Source organism: Pantherophis guttatus, chromosome 7 (assembly GCF_059756535.1).
Source record: "Pantherophis guttatus breed Tessera chromosome 7, ASM5975653v1, whole genome shotgun sequence".
In the NCBI taxonomy this organism is placed as follows: Eukaryota; Metazoa; Chordata; class Lepidosauria; order Squamata; family Colubridae; genus Pantherophis; species Pantherophis guttatus.
The window spans coordinates 73,311,189-73,328,560 of NC_142069.1; positions in this window are offsets into that span (position 1 = coordinate 73,311,189).

A 17,372-nucleotide genomic window follows, 5' to 3' on the forward strand; every position below is an offset into this window, starting at 1 on the left:
CATATGCATTAAAGGATTACAGCAATAGAGAGGGATGAAGGAATGGAAATTAGAGTAGGAGTGAGGGTAAGAGAGGGAGGAAGAGAGGAGGAGAAGGAGAAAGAAAGAGGAAGTAGGGAGGAGAAAAAGAGGGTGGGGGGAAGAGAAAGTAAGAAGGAAAGAAAAGAGAGAGGTGGTAGGTTTGAGGAGAAAGATTGCTGTACAATAAAAAAGATGAAAGGGAAGAAAGCCAACCCCAAGCAAATATAAAGATATTAAGATAAAGAATGAATTGTTAAACTTTAAAGAATAAAAGAGAACAAATATGAATAAATAGCAATAATTAGAAACACACATACAAACATACAATGTATTTTCTTTGAACAGAATATTTGGCTGGTTCACAAATTTAAACAGCGTTTAGTCATTTCCATTAAATTTACAATTTCTATATTTCCTTTTTGCCATATTTATTCCTCATCTATTTTTTAAAAAAACCAATATTACCCTTCATCCTCATCTCTAATCTTAATCAAATTCAATTTTTCCCTTCTATTCTATATTATATCCCTTCCCATTGTCATCTATTTTTATATCCATCCTCACATTGTTTAATTATGTAATTATGTAATACAGTTGTTTAATACAAATTCAACATTTTAATATAAATCAATTAGTTATAAAACTATCTTTTTTGTATATTAATCAATATGAACATGAATATTCCAATTATTTCCATGCAATCCAATTTCTTACAAATCCATTAATTATATTTACCAATAATAATAAACCAAATAATTTCTCCCATATATTCCTCCGAACCACAACTTAACCATTTCTGCTTTCAACACAATATACAATTAATAGTATCTCAATTATTACAATTCCCTAGTTAAATACAGCTTTTTTTCCTTTGTGTTTTAAAATCTTGAACTCTCCTCCTAAATTTCCCATTGTTTGCAGTTTTTCACCTACCTTTTTTGGGGAGGAAAAATAAAAATAAAAATAAATCTCTCTCTGCCTCATTTTGTCACGCTGCACCAAAGACCCTGGTTTCGGTTTCGTTTCTGAAGCTTAACTAGGGGGGAAAAAAACTGCTTTACACTGATTGCCTGTAGGGCGGCCCTTTGAAGCCCCGGGCAAGAGTTTAAACAGTTTTTTTTTTCTTCTAGCCATCAGCTGGGGCTCAAGAAAAATCGGGACTTTTTTGAAACGCCGCGGGACGCGGGACAAATTGCTCAAAAGCGGGACTGTCCCGCCAAAAGCGGGACGTCTGGTCACCTTACCTTATAGACTTTTCACATGAAATGCGTGTTGGGAGGGGAGCACTTGTGGTTTTGATGATTAGGGAAAAAAATTGGATAATAGAAAAAGTGAACTTTTTTGTAATCATAGAATAAGAAATAAATAGAAGACATGTTTTTGGCACAGAAAATCAGAAGTGTCTTCTTTCTATTTCTTTTTATCTTGCCTATCTGCACTTTTGTTGTTTTTTCTTTATGCTGCATTAATTTGTGTTAGTTTTTATGTTCTTTTTAAATCTCTCTGTGTCTCTGTCTCTGTGTCTCTGTATCTATATCTCTGTCTCTCTCTGTGTGTGTCTCTCTGTCTCTCTGTGTGTCTGCCTGTCTCTCTCTGTCTCTCTCTCCCTCCGTCTCTCTCTCTCTCTGTCTGTCTGTCTCTCTCTGTCTCTGTCTCACACTCTCTCTCTGTCTCTCTCTCTCTCTCTCTCTGTGTTTGTGTGTGTCTCTGTCTCTCTCTCGCTCTATCTATTTCTGTCTCTCTCTGTCTCACTCTCGGTCTCTCTCTCTGTCTCTCTCGGTCTCACTCTCTCTGTCTGTCTCTCTCTGTGTGTGTTTGTATATCTCTGTCTCTGTCTCTGTCTCTTTCTTTCTCTCTTTGTCTCTGTCTCTGTCTGTCTCTGTCTCACTCTCTGACTCTCTATCTATCTATCTATCATATGAGACTTGAGCAACATAGAAAATTAATAAATTATTGTTAGTATTAAATATTCCCTAAATATATTCAGATATTTCTAACCCCCTGCTGAAAATCCATCAAACAAAATAACCAAATGGCACTTCAAGTCATTGAACTATTCTTCATTGAACAATAAATGTGCCTTGTGGACCTAGTGAAAGATTGTGTACAAAATGCCATCTTGACAGACATATTTATAAAACGAATGATAATGAAACATTATAAAGATCTCCGTCTCAAGGTAAAAGGCACCTATTCAACATTTTAGGATAACCCAGCTGCATTTTTAGTATTTATTTATTAATTAAATTTATATGCCACCCGTCTCACTAGCTAGAGTGACTTAATCATGGGAGCAGTCAGTCTAGACAGAAATGTACTTTACATGTTTTCATAGTGCCATTAGTTTGATAACCTAGTTGGCCATTTTTAAAAAACAAAAACAAAAATGGACTTCCCTATTAGCCCCACAGGGAACCCTCAGTTTCATTATAAAATTACAACCAATCTGAGCAACCTACACATCTTCAAGTGTATGGATTATCCGATGTTTAATTATGAAACATCAGCTGGTCAAGTTTCTTTTATTTTTATAGATCTTGAAGCATGCCAAACTTTTCCCAAGATAATAAATAACTTGCATGTGATATTCTTCTGTATCTGGTTCTTTGCGATAGGGACAATAAAAAAAATGAAGGAATATTCTTGCACATTGTATATTACATGTTCTTAGACATGTGATGGGGCTGGCAGACACTACATTTCAAATAAGCAACTTCCGTAAACTATGTAAACTGAAAGGAAATGAGAAGAGCTGACGTTTATTTATTTTATTTATTGGATTTGTATGCTGCTCTTCTCCTAAAGGACTCAGGGCGGCTCACAACAATAAGAAACAGAAAATACAAAAGTTAAAAGACAAATTAAAGCAGAATATCCAATAAATAAAGTTAAACATGGAAATAAAAATGCAAATTTAAGATTTAAAAATTTAAAAAGCTACAAAATCAGTTTAGAGTCAACCCAGGCCCACCCGTTGGAAGAGCCAGGTCTTCAAGGCCCGGCAGAAGGCTCGGAGGTCGGGGATTATCCGGAGCTCCAGGGGTAACGTATTCTAGAGGGTAGGAGCTCCCACAGAGAAGGCTCTCCCCCTAGGGGTCACCAGTTGATGTCTAGCCGAAGGTACCCTGAGGTACCCTGAAGTTGGTCTAACCTGGGCATCAGTGTCACATCTAATTGTCCTTGGCTGATTTTGAAAAACAACAACAACAGATAAATAGGGTTGGACTCAGGTGACATCCAAAACTGTGAATCAAAAAGCATCCTAGAAGAAGAAGAAGGCAATGGCAAATTGTTTTCATATTGCGGCCAAGAAAACAATGGAAGAATCAGTGTATTAAATAGGATCAATGGGAAGGCCTAGAGGAACGTTGTCCATGGGGTCGTGATGGGTCAGACACGACTTCGCGACTAACAACAACAAAGTGCAAGAGAGACAGTTAGTTTGGTGTAATGGGTAAGGCACCAGGCTAGGAACTGGGAGACTGTGAGTTCTGGTTCTGCCTTAGGCACAACACCACTTGGGGCATTTTGATCAGTCCTTACCTCTCAGCCCGGGAAGAAGGCACTTCTGAAAATCTTGCGAGAAAATGGTAGGCAGAAGTCTAGGCAGTTATCAGGAATCAACAGTGGGTCATTATTTCTTACAAATCTTATCACCTCATCTAATGAATTACTCTATTTGAGACTAAATATAGCAAAGAAATTGGATTAGAGAGCAAACGAAAGTATACAATGTCATCAAGAGAGTAAAAGAAAGGAAATGGAAATGGGCTGGTCACATAGCAAGAAGAACTGATGGCAGGTGGACCAAGGCAGTCATAGAATAGATCCCACTTGATAAAAGGTTGGCCATGCCCACTCAGTCATATTACCCCCACCACCACCAAGCCAAGCCCATAGAACCGGTAGTAACAAATTTTACATTTCACCACTGGGCATACACCATGGCAGACCCTCAGATTGTGCAGCTGAAGCCCTGTCCTTTCTTTACAGCACAAGTGACATATATTTCAAAAGTGACAGGGCTTTGATAGTGGATACCACTAGCAAGAATGTCCCATCACTGCATTTTTCCTGCTTGTTTTTTAAATAATACTAGGAAATTTCCTTAAAGCAGGTCTTCCCTAGGAGTATGACACTTGCCCTAACTGTTCATCATTTTTCTTCTTGCTCAAAAAAAGTAAAATCTGCTACATTTTAAATGAGGAACATTTGGTACGGCAAGTATTATAACCATTTTCCATGTAAGAAAGACATTCTATAACAGAATCTGCAGAGTTGTTCAAGGAAAACAAAAACAATGCAAAGAATTTCTATTTGAAAGTTGCCTATGGTACATGCATATATGAACATGTTAACTCTCTTTATACAGATTCAATTTTATGTCTGTGTATGCAGAGAGGCAGACACAAGGTAACTGGTAAAGGGAGGGAGCAAGCAGAAGAAGAAATATCCAGTGGGAGGATATAATAGCTCATAGTCTGGATGGAATAACTGCCCAATTGTTGCCAAAGTGTGTCAGTCTGAATAAGACTTTCTTAAACTGGTTTATATGCTATTTTATTTTAAGGGGGACATGGTGGCTCAGTGGCTAAGACGCAGAGCTGGTCGATCGAAAGGTCGGCAGTTCAGCGGTTCGAATCCCTAGTGCCGCACAATGGGGTGAGCTCCCGTTACTTGTCCCAGCTTCTGCCAACCTAGCAGTTCAAAAGCACGTCATATCGTCACCACTACCGGCTCGGCGGAACCGGGCCCAACCGGGAGGAACCCACCACTGAAATGTGTCTATTTCAAAAATATCTCCTTGTCTACTTTAGTTATTCTTAACAGGAATCCTTCTTCCTCATCTTAGGAAATGTTGATTTTCCTTCCATATTTAAGATCTCTGAGAGCAGATGTTCTGCACAAAATTAACCTCCAGAAGAGCAAAACCCCTTGAGGGATGGCCTCTATGATCTGGATCTCTCTTCCAAATTGATTTCACGTCACTTCTTCTCTATTGGCTTCCCAATGACAAGTGCAAACTTTATGCAATGCTTATTTTCTCATCTTAATTTGCCCAACAGCAACACAGGTATTGCAGTTACCCTGGCCAGCTGTATGGAATGGTTAAAGACGTTTTGAAATTACTCATATAAAATGTTTAAATAGTGGAAAAGATGGTGCAAATGTTAAATCAATTTCCTTGCACATGTAGTAGCCGGGAGTCTGCATTAGGCTGAATATCATATATGTTGAAGGGCTTTACATCAAAGTAAGTTCTGTTTCTCACATCAGGCATAGATAAATTCTTTTCCTCCTTCCTCCAGTCCTTGACTCACAATGCTCTAAAGCCTGCATAGTTCTATATGCATGTTGAATTCCAAAAAGAGTCTCCGAAATTGAAAAGCAGCAGTCTGGAGCCTTCAGCCAAACTATAAATTTACATAGTTTGCAGGAAGCCAAACCACAGTCGCTGCTGATTTAAAGGAACTCTTGTACTTAGTGATCATCGGCATGAAGCAGAATGCATGGAAAACACACATTAAGGTTTATAAACAGAAAGTAAATAAGCAGTGCCTACTGTCAGTCGCCAACATTTCATTTATAGACTGAACCGCTTGAGTTTTTTTTTCCCCCTCCCTTAGAAAGCACTAAAGCCCTTTGATACATTCACTTTTATATTACAAAGGATAAAAATATCCCTGTAAAACTGTAATTCAGGATCATTGTTTTCATTTCATAGAGCTTTGTAGACTAACATGTATTATTATAGACCAAGGTCAAACGATGCCTCCACACTTAGGTAACTTCAACAAAATGTATGAGAATATATGCAGTATTTATTTGTTTGTTTATTTATTTAATTTATTTATTTTGTTGAATAGATATTAGATAATATATATAAGTAGAAGCATGAATTGAATACATAAAATGAATACAATTAAAGGGAACATTAGGACAGGGACGGTAGGCACGCTGGTGCTCTTATGCACGCCCCTTACAGACCTCTTAGGAATAGGGTGAGGTCAACAGTAGACAGTCTAAGGTTAAAATTTGGGGGGTTCTGGGAATTTTCCTTGCCTTATCTGAATGCTTTGGTCCTGTGAAATCCTTCAAATGTTAACGCTATGGAGAAATCTTCACATTTTCTTTGAACTGCCTGTTAAATGAAATCTGATCAAGGCCAAGAACATGCAGGGTCCATCCAAGGCATTTTGCTGGTCCTCCTGAAAGCCTCTTGACTTTTTCTTGAAATGCTTCAGATAATCACATAAAGAAATATCACCAGAATTCATTGCCCATATGTATCACTTTCTGCATGATGCAAAACAAAAAACAAAAAAACAGGGAGACGTGGTGTTTCAATCTGAAGAGCAGAACATTGCACTTTTGGATGTTTAGAAATTCTAAATACTTGGATGAAATGGCAGTAAATTAATTTCTCTTATTTCCGAAATGCAACTTAGGAAGAAGAATCTTCCACTGTTGTTTGTACTTGCAAATTTATGCAGAATACGGTGCAATTAATGCCTGCAGCTATCTTTATTTCTTTTCACCTTAAATTCAAACTAAACATTGCTTTATATAAGCAATGGATAATATATTTTCCTTCCATTTTCCTTCCTTCCTTCCTTCCTTCCTTCCTTCCTTCCTTCCTTCCTTCCTCCCTCCCTCCCTCCCTCCCTCCCTCCCTCCCTCTTTCTTCTTTCTTTCTTTCTTTCTTTCTTTCTTTCTTTCTTTCTTTTTCTTTCTTTCTTTCTCTTTGAAATCTTCATCTGAAATCTTGCCATGGCCACACTATAGATGTTTACATCTTTCCTAGTCAGATGGGTTCAAGGGTTCCTCTCCATTTTGCACTAACAATATAAGAACAATCTCCTCTCATGGTACATAGGCATATGTGCATGTATCTGTCAACATGTGGATTTATCCAATCATCTCTCAAGCTAAATGACATTAAGTACAAGGCCAGGTTGAGCAAATGTTCTTGTCTGAACCCATCCAACTACCATATAGAAGGTCCATGTGTTTTGTACAAACGTAAACACACCTACATAGTCACAAAGAGATATGGTGGGTCAGTGGCTTAATGACGCTGGATGGTTTGAGTCCTAGCATCATGTGACAGAGTAAGATCCCTGTTGTGGTCTGCCAGCAGCCCACGGAGCTGGCAGCAGAGTCGGACAGTGAGGAGGCTGGGTAGGAACATGGGAAAGTCCTGGAGTCTGGGGAAGGCTCGGACGAGGGCTCTGTGTCAGAGGCAGAGAAAGGGCCATCTGAGAGGTACGGACTGCCTCCACAGTCGGACCTCAGTGAGGCAGAGGAACAGGGGGAGCCTGTTCCCAGTGTGCGCATGCGCAGAGCTGCCAGAAGGCAAGAACAGTTAAAACAAAACGGACGACTCAGGAGTAGAGCTTGGAGATGATTGGCCCCTCCTATAAGACTTAAAAGAGGAGCAAAGGCACATGGGAGGAAGCAACGTTGTTAATTCTGTGCAGTTTAAAGTCTGAAGCTCTGTTTGATTCTAGACTCCATGTGGCTTTGCCAATTAGGTCTTTGGCAGCGTGTCAAGGGAGATAAAGGTGGGTGATTATCAGCCTTATCCCAAAGGACCCTTTACAACTATTTGGGACTCATCTGTGAATGAACAGAATTCACAGCTGTTGCAATAAAAGAGATTTTTGGGACTACTTGTATGTTTTACTGACTCAGAAAGACTAGGTCAGAACAATCCCATCATTCGCCTCAGCTTCTGCCTTTCCCAGCAGTTCGAAAGCATGTTAATGCAAGTAGATAAATAGGTACCACTTTGGTTGGGGAAAAAAACCCCAATGCTTTGAGCAGTAGTACAAATTCAAGTAGTGCCGGACCTGCCTGAATGTAACTCCTGAATGAGAAGCAACGTTGGTGTGGGAAAAGCTCCAGATGCTGCTGCAGAAGCCTTCTGATTCTGGAGCTAGTTCACCCCCGTGGTACACTCTGGATTGTCCGTGAGCATGAACTGAATGGACTAGCAATTGTTGGCAGCCAAACTACTACTTTTGTATTAACACTGTAGTCTCCTGGCTAATGTAACATCACCATATGCTTGATAAATAAATAAAAGCCCAAAGATGCACACTCATCCTTACCAGTGTTTTAATATTTCCTTTAACACTGCAATAAAAAATTAAGCTAGATTTGGCATAAGGTTCTAATCATTTCTCACCCAAGAATGTAAGATCACTCTGCACAGAAAACAAATATATATACCACGGGGAAGTCTTCTTTAAGATTCCTCAGACATCATTCCTAGAATCACTCTCCTCAAGGTAAACAGCTGTAATAGAATCCTCTATGTGCTCAGAAGTCAGTCTGCTTATACTTATTCAGCTCAGACAAGCTACAAATAAGGATGACCGAGCCTATCCATTTTGGTTTCATTCAGTTGCCTTGAGTCGGGTCTTATTTGACCTGGCCCCACACCGAGACTCTGGCCGGCAAGCAAACAGGCAGGATGACAGCTCAACACAAAGATTTGTTCCCATTTCTATGTGCACTTTTCTTAAAGTATACATTTCCGTAGATACCATCTCTAGAGTCTGCACTTCTCTTTGCAAGTGGTTGTTCTTAATAGCATACATTTGGTGTGTACTTTTCCCAGAAAGCAGAGCTGTCCATCGGGCAAAAAAAAAAAAAATCAAGATGATGGTCATGACCGTGAAATTGAGCTTATTATGGGTGCTATGCACATAGCAATGGTCAAAATGCTGATTGCACTATCGAGCTGCAATCTGAACCTTTCATACTATATCTTGAAGACCTCCTTACCAGATATGCCTAGCTTCCTGATGAGTTTTCCTAGCGCATATCAGAGGTGGTATTCAGCTGGTTCAGACTGGTTTGGACTGGTTCACCCAAACCGGTAGCGGAAATCACGGGTGGGCTCCCACTCCCCCGCCCTGCCCCGGCTCTATGTCATCCTATTTAGGGACATTTTTTAGACCAGGTGCATGCACCGAAGGCAGGTGCGTGGGTGCATAAAGCATGTACACATGTGCAGCGAACTGGTAGCACCATAATGTGCAACCCACTGCTGGCATATGTTTGTCATCTACTCGAAGCTACCTGAGAACATGTTGAAAAAGGGTTGCTTTTGGCATACAGGTTTGTTAGAATACACATGGCATTTCAGGAGGTGCACAGGAGGTGACTACATTCGTCTAAATATTGGAATAGAACAACTTTTGACCAGTTTTTAAAGAGAAGAACATTTTTTTTCAGTTCCAGTCATTTAAAATTATTCTTTACATCCTTTGTCCATTACATTTAATGGTCTCCAATGTTATTCTTCCGAAAGAGACAATATTAGAGACTTCGTAAGAAATCTATTTGCATATGTGCCATTTAACATGATTTCCATAACTTTGGTTAGCTTTGTTTGGATTGTTGTGCAAAGTGAGCGTATAGGTAAGGATTCATAAATGTTTGCAAAGTTTTAAAGAGATCTTTCATATTACATTTGTAAGACACATGAATGTGCCCAGTATGATATATTTTGGTTATAAGGCAAGAAATTTACCCATGTAACATTACCTTGAAGTTTTATCTTCCCCACTTCCAGGTTAACAGATATAAGTATTAAATGCTGACACCTCTTGAATCATTATCACAGTGGTTAAAATACTCTTCCTTTCCTTGCTCCAAGGAACACTGCTGATTACAGATTGTCCTTACTTAACCTATTTAACAATTGTCTGAAGTTACAACAGTGAAAGTGACTTAAAGATCAGTCCTTGCACTTACAACGATCACTGTGTCCCAGTGGTCACACGAATGAGATCTGAGTGCTAAAACATACGAAGAACGGTTGCAGGAGTTGGGTATGACTAGTCTAGTGAAAAGAAGGACTAGGGGAGACATGATAGCAGTCTTCCAATATTTGAGGGGTTCCTACAAAGACAAGGGGGTCAATTTATTTTCCAAAGCACCAAAAAGCAAGACAAGTTACAATGGATGGAAACTAAACAAGGAGAGAAGCAACCTAGAACTAAGGAGAAATTCCTTAATGGTGAGAGCAATCAATCGATGGAACAGCTTGCATTCAGATTAGTTGTGGGTGTTCCATTAGTGGAGGCTTCCAAAAAGGACAACCATTTATCTGAAATGACTCAAGCAGGGGGTTGGACTAGAAGACCTCCAAAGTCCCTTCCAGCTCTATTATTTATTATATGTTCCATTCTATCTTTATACCTTTTAATATGAGTGTGAGCATATTATATCCGAATTTATCTTGAACTGGAAGGGGAAAGTCATAGGCTCTTCTCCACCTCTTTTTTTTGGGGTGGGGGGGCAGAAGAACCTCCAACTTTTCACCTCCAGTTCCATTTCCAGTGGAAAGTCCACTCTCCACCCCCCAAAAATGGTGAGACCAAACTACAGAAACATTGAATATTTTTAAGAGGAACTTATTCAGTTTGTGGAGTAGCTCTTCTGGTCCCTGCCTTAGGTCCTGAAGCAGGGCTCATTCTGATCACTGGGACTCTCCTACTTCAGTTTGGGTAATATGGACTAGACTCCAGTGGTGGGATTCAGCCAGTTTGCACCAATTCGGGAGAACCAGTTGTTAAATTTCTGAGCAGTTTAGTGAACTGGCTGTTGGAAGAAATTATTAGGGCAGAGATCCGGTTGTTAAATTAGTTGAATCCCACCACTGCCAGACTCATTGAAACAGCACTATAATATCACAATGAATTTTTCAATGATTTTTTGTAATAATTGATTTTAGCCAGCGGGGATTAGCAGAGAAGCCTCTGTATTGTTGTTCGTTCCATTTGTATAGCAACCAATACACATTTGTTTTTGCTATCTGTTATGCTCTCAGAGTACAAAGTCATTGGTTTTTCTCCCCTCTCCCTTTCCTGGAAAGACCTTCCGTTTGTTTGCAAACAAAACATTTGCATGAAATCCTCGGCCTATGATTTGCCTGTGTTGTCATCACAACCATGTTTGCTAACATGAGAGGGAACAAATAGCAGGGAGAGGAGATGTCAAGAGTTCATCAGCAAACTGACAGATTGGGGCGTGCCCATGGCTTTCACTATTGTTGATCAACAAAGTAACATATAATAACATGACAGCCTTTGTGCCCATGTGGCAAATGAAGATGTAGAGTAAACAGTCATTTGCTCTGTTTAAGCAGAGGGGAGGGGGAAGAGAAGGAACAGTCACACAGCACTGGGGCGGTGGGCATTTTCCAGCTGCCTCCTCTCAGTTTTCTGGAATTCCTCTGAAATTATTATTTTGAGTTATCTTAATGGTAAGGGACTTAAAGAGCCTCTTAGATGTCATTTATGGACCTGAGTTTTGTCATCTCCTGTCTTACTCTTTGTCAGCTTTACTTTTACTCATGGATCTTTCTGTGCTTCTGATTGAGAAAAGTGAAAGGGAAGGGAAGGCCCACCCAACTGGACCAGTTAAGTACAGTTGGTAGTTATTCCCCAAAGAGAGAAGACTGTGTTGTAATAGCCAGTCTCCATAATCTCTACTCTAATCAGTGGTGGGTTTCAAATTTTTTTACTACCGGTTCTGTGGGTGTGGCTTGGTGGGTATGGCATGTCTTGGTGGGCGTGGCAGGGGAAGGATACTGTAAAATCTCCATTCCCACCCCACTCCACGGGAAGGATACTGTAAAATCTCCATTCCATCCCCAATCCAGGGGAAGGTTACTGCAAAATCTCCATTTCCTCCCAATCAGCTGGAACTTGTGAGGCAGAGAATAGATGAGGGAGCAGCCAGTCAGAATTTTTACTACCGGTTCTCCGAACTACTCAAAATTTCCGCTACCGGTTCTCCAGAACTGGTCAGAACCTGCTGAAACCCACCTCTGACTCTAACCCAATCTTCTCTCTCTTTTTTCCACCAGCTGGCTATCTAACAAGCTACCACAGAAACTTAATCCCAATGTGTCATGGGTACTATTTGAAGCACCATTGTTTAACAAAGCAAAGCAAACATTTGGTGGCTGGCAGAATATTTCATCTGGCTTTAATTGTGGTAAAAACTGGACTAGTTAAGCCTCTTTCAAGTTGGGCTTGAGTCCTAAGGACTTCCTGGGTGTAGATATGAAGTTTTCTTGGTACTAATGTTAATGTGGCATCCTGTTGCTTTCTTCTGGCACCCAGGTAAAATAGTGCAATTTGTGGATTTGCTTATGTGCTGAATCCAGGAAAGCCATTATTTTCCTTTCCATTTAAAGATTTTGCTTCCTGCCTGATGGTCTATTAGCTTCAGGCCACACTTCTAAGACTTTTCTGGGAGCATAGATTTGAATACGAAAATGAAATGCAATGCACAAGCTTATAAAAGGGTTATTATTTTTGCAAGAAGATTATAGTTGAAAAAACATAAAATAAAATGGAACGTTTTCAAGGAGTTAATATGTTCTGCAAATCAAACTGATTGATTGCATTCACTCATCAGTTAAACAATTTTGAGAGTGCCAGATCCATATTCTCCTGCCATAATAACTCATCATATTTGCTTCCGTCTCGTAATCATATTTTATTTTCCTTACCAGAATTCCACAAGTAATTGCTAGTGGCATATAGACTATATCACAGATGTTGGAACAAAGGAGGAGGAAAAAAAACAAGTACACTGAGCATACATTTGTCATTTATACCCAACAAAGGTTGGCAGCTGTTCCCTCACAGCAGCTGCTTAAAGGTCTTGCCGTCCTTTTCTGGTATAATGATGGTCGGTTGAGACATAGGAAGGCAACAATGCTCTTGTTAATTATTCCATTCCACTTATTGGTGCTTGCCATTCAGCATCTCAATCAGGAGCAATGTGACGTTAACTGAAGGAAGCTATTTTAGCTAAGTGGACAGCAGCTGAAGGAATGCTCTTAAGTCCTAATTTGCTGAAAATATTTTAGGCTGTACCTCAGACGAATGAGACAAGATTATAAGCGTGCAACTGTTTTTAGATAGGTCACACACTATTTACAGAAGCACCCCTTGATACAAATAGAAACTGGTATTTTGAGAAATAGGGGTTAGCCCATTTTCCTTCCTTCCTTCCTTCCTTCCTTCCTTCCTCCCTCCCTCCCTCCCTCCCGTCCCGTCCTGTCCCGTCCCATCCCGTCCCATGCTGATACTCGCCTCACTTTAATTAAAAAATAGAATTATGGGAAAAGGGTATCATAATGTGTTGTAACTGGACATGGCATCTTTCCCCCACCTGTGTGTTCTTGAGGTGTGTGGCTTGAACACCCAGTTGCACGTAGGGAAGAGGTAGAAGATTATGCCAGCAATGGGAAGAGGGAAAGAAATGGCAAATGAGAAGGACCTCCAGAAGAAGAGAGATCATACTAGTAAGAAAATGGAACTGAAGAAAATGGAGGAAAGCAATGGCACAAATCAACAGTAAAATAAAGGAACAATCATGAGAGAGACAAAAAGACATAAGCAGTAGTGGGAAGTGACTTTATAGAGGAAACTACTGATCCTATTAATAAGAAAAGATGTATGGGAAGTCTAGGGCTCTGCTGGAAGAAAACTTCAGACCTGGCTGAAGGTCTGACTTCAACATTTGAGTTTTCGGATTGGTACTTTGAAAAGCAGTGGTGGGAAAAATAAATAACAGTGATTTATCTGTTACTGTTTTGCTTTTTAATTTTTGTTTTAGGGACGCGGTGGCTCAGTGCCTAAGATGCTGAGCTTGTCAATTGAAAGGTCGGCAGTTCAGCAGTTTGAATCCCTAGTGCCGTGTAACGGGGTGAGTTCCTGTTACTTGTCCCAGCTTCTGCCAACCTAGCAGTTCGAAAGCACGTAAAAAATGCAAGTAGAAAAATAGGGACCACCTTTGATGGAAAAGTAACAGTGTTCCATGCGCCTTTGGCATTTAGTCATGCCGGCCACATGACCACAGAGAGGTCTTCGGACAGGGTTGGCTCTTCGGCTTTGAAACAGAGATGAGCACCACCCCCTAGAGTTGGGAACGACTAGCACACATGTCGAGGGGAACCTTTACCTTTACCTTTACCTATTTTGCTGCACATTTCATTTCTACAGAATCTGGAGAATTGTCAGGACAATTTCAGGAGAATTGTCATATTCTTGGATTATGAGGAACAATTACCCATGTATGTGTGTTTGTGGGAAAGTGAGAAACTTTCTTCCAGTAATTTACTTTAATAAATAAATTTCTAGTATTGGATTTCCATATATACTTCAACGTTAAAGAAGCAAAATGATCTGTGTTTTCCCAAGAGGATTAATTTATTATACTTTATCTGTGGATCTCAACCAAGTTCAGTGACAGGTCAAAAGGTCAAGTTACATATTTTGGGGGTTATATAAGTATGTTATATTTAAAGCATTCAAAACGTTTCCCCATTATTGCTAGAATAGTAGTGGAAGAGATATTTGTGACATCTGCTTTCTTCTTCTTTTTTACTACACTGCAATCACAGAAGAACTAAGATTTATTTCAAAAATGAGGTACCTATGATATTCTCCATGAGATGTAGATGAATTATCATGCCCAGCATCTTTCAATATTACTCATGGTCACTGGGGAATCTGGGAGTTTTAATTCAGCAATTAATCTATATATTTTTCCTATATATAGAAGAATTAGTAAAATTTAAAAAACCCCAAGTGTCGTTATTTTTTTCTTTTTAAACAACTTTTGTTATTTGTGGTATGCGATGCTTTGATCCTTCAAAGTCATATTAATGGCACAATTGAATGTAATTCAGGCCAATCAGAATTCTACTTCTGATGACTGTCTATAATGAGAAGCTTTAACACAGCAAAAGGTGGCGCCCCATCATCTCAGCCTAATATGGATTGAGCCTATTTCCTGCAGGAAATATGAACATGCAGCTAGATTAAGAAATAACCAATTAGGCTACAGGTGAAACATAATTAGCTTGCTTACTGTCTTGGAAATTGAATGTGGAAGGATCAGAGAAGAAGAGCTCCCTAAATGGTTTTGAGCCTCAGAGGGAAACTTTGAATGATCCCTTTGTTTATGAGATCATAGCAATGAAGCTTGTGATCCTAAGGCACTTATAGAAGTCCTGCAATACTAAGATACTTAAATGGAAACAAATTGCACTGAATAGACAGAAGAAGGAGAAAGGCATCTTAGACATTTTATCACCTGGCCCAGAAACCTCCTAACTAGTGGAGGTTTTCTAGGGTCTCAGGGAAAAAAATCTTTTCTATCCTCTGATCCTTCTCAATTGGATTTGAACCAAAAATATCTTCTGTGTGCAAAGCATGACCCTTTGCCTTTCATAACCCATTAATCCACCCATCCAGTTGATAGGAATGGAACTTGGCTTGTACAATATGTCTAAATACCCAGATGCAAACTGAGCAATGTGATATATGCAGTACCATGCAGTGAGACATATACAGATCTGTATGTTGGAGAAACAAAACAACCATTTCACAAATGCATGGGAGAGCACAGGAGAACAAACTCATCAGGACAAGATTTGGGCATCTATCTGTGTTTGAAAGACAAAGGTCACTCTTTTGAAGACAGAAAAGTCCACATTCTGAACAGAGAGGAGCACAGGCTTGAAAGAGGCCATCTTGTGGGACAGTGACTATGTCATATTGGAATTCAATATATGCAGAAACAAGTAATATAACAAAATCAAAATGGTATCTTAGACTTTAAAAAAGCTGATTTCCACAAAATTAGAGAGAGCTTGGGAAGGATTCCATGGATGAAAATCTTAAAAGGGGAAAACAACTCAAAAAGCTTGCAAAACTCTGAAAAAATGTGATTATAAAACCCCAGTCCACCACAATACCACTGAAAAAGAAAAATAAGAAATCTAAGAAGAAACCAGCACAGTTGCATAAAGAACTCTCTAATAAGCTAAAAGACAAAAGGGATAAGTATAAGAAATGGAAAGAGAGACACATAATTAAGGCAGAATACCAACATATAACTTGAATCTCCAAAGATGAAGTGAGAAAAGCTAAAGCTCAGAATGAAATAAGACTTTCAACAAATGTCAAAAATAACAAAGAGTTTCTTTCAACATGTAAAAGACAAGAAAAAAAGTCAAGGAAACAATCAATCCACTAATGGGAGAAGATTGCAAGGAAGTGACGGGCAGCAGGGAGAAAGCAGAGCTGCTTAATTCCTTCTTTGCATCTGTCTTCACCCCCTACTCCCAAATAGCCCAATCTACAAAATAGAACCATAAAAGACAAACTAGGAATAGAAATTAAAATAGGCAAGAAAATGGTAAGAGAACGCCTGTCCACCTTAGATAAGTTAAGAGCGCCAGGACCAGATGGATTACATCGCAGAGTTTTGATGGAGCTGACAGAAGGGATCTTAGAAACATTGAACCATATCTTTCAATGATCCTGGAGCACCGCAGAGCTACTAGGGGACTGGAAAAGAGCTGATGTGGTTCCCATCTCCAAAAAAGGGGGAAATGGATCCAGGAAACTATAGACTAATAAGCCTGACATCAATATCTGGGAAGATCCTGGAAAACATAATTAAGCAACAGATCTGTGAACACCTGGAAGCAAGCAAAGTTATAACCAGAAGCCCAAATGGATTTGACTCCAGAATAACTTCAGAATAACAGAGTTCAAAGGGAGCTTGGAGATCTTCTAGTCCAACCCCCTCTCAAGCAGGAAACCCCAGACTGTGTCAAAAACAGATCATGACGAACAAATCTTATTTTATTCTTTGACAAAGTGACTAAATTAGTGGACCAGTAAAATGCTATGGGCATAGTATAATTTGATTTCAGCACATTTGACAACATAGACCACAACCTATGTCTTACTAAGTTAGAAAAATATTGGGATAGACAGCATCACCACCAGATGGATCTATAACTGGCTGACAAACCACACTCAACATGTAGTCCTTAATGGAACTACATCTACATGGAGAGAAGTAAGCAGTAGGATACCCCAAGGTTCTGCCTTAGACCCAGTATTCTTCAATGTCTTCACAAATGACTTAGACAAGGGAATAAAAGGGAAACTCATCAAATTTGCAGATGACATCAAGCTGGTAGGAATAGGCAACATTCCAAAGGATAGGCTCAAGATCCACAAGGATTTCGACATACTTGAACACTGGGCCTTATCCAACAAAATGAAATTCAGTGGTGAGAAAAGCTAGGTTTTGCACTTAGGAAAGATGTATAGGTATAACCTATGTGGAACTTGGCTCAACAGCAGTAACTGTGAGAGAAATTTCACAGCAGTGTACAATCACTTAAATGTGATCCATCAGTGTGCTGCAACCACCAAAAAAGCCAATGCAATCCTAGGTTAAATTAACAGAGGGGTAGAATCAAAATCATGGCAGTGTTAGTACTGCCTTAT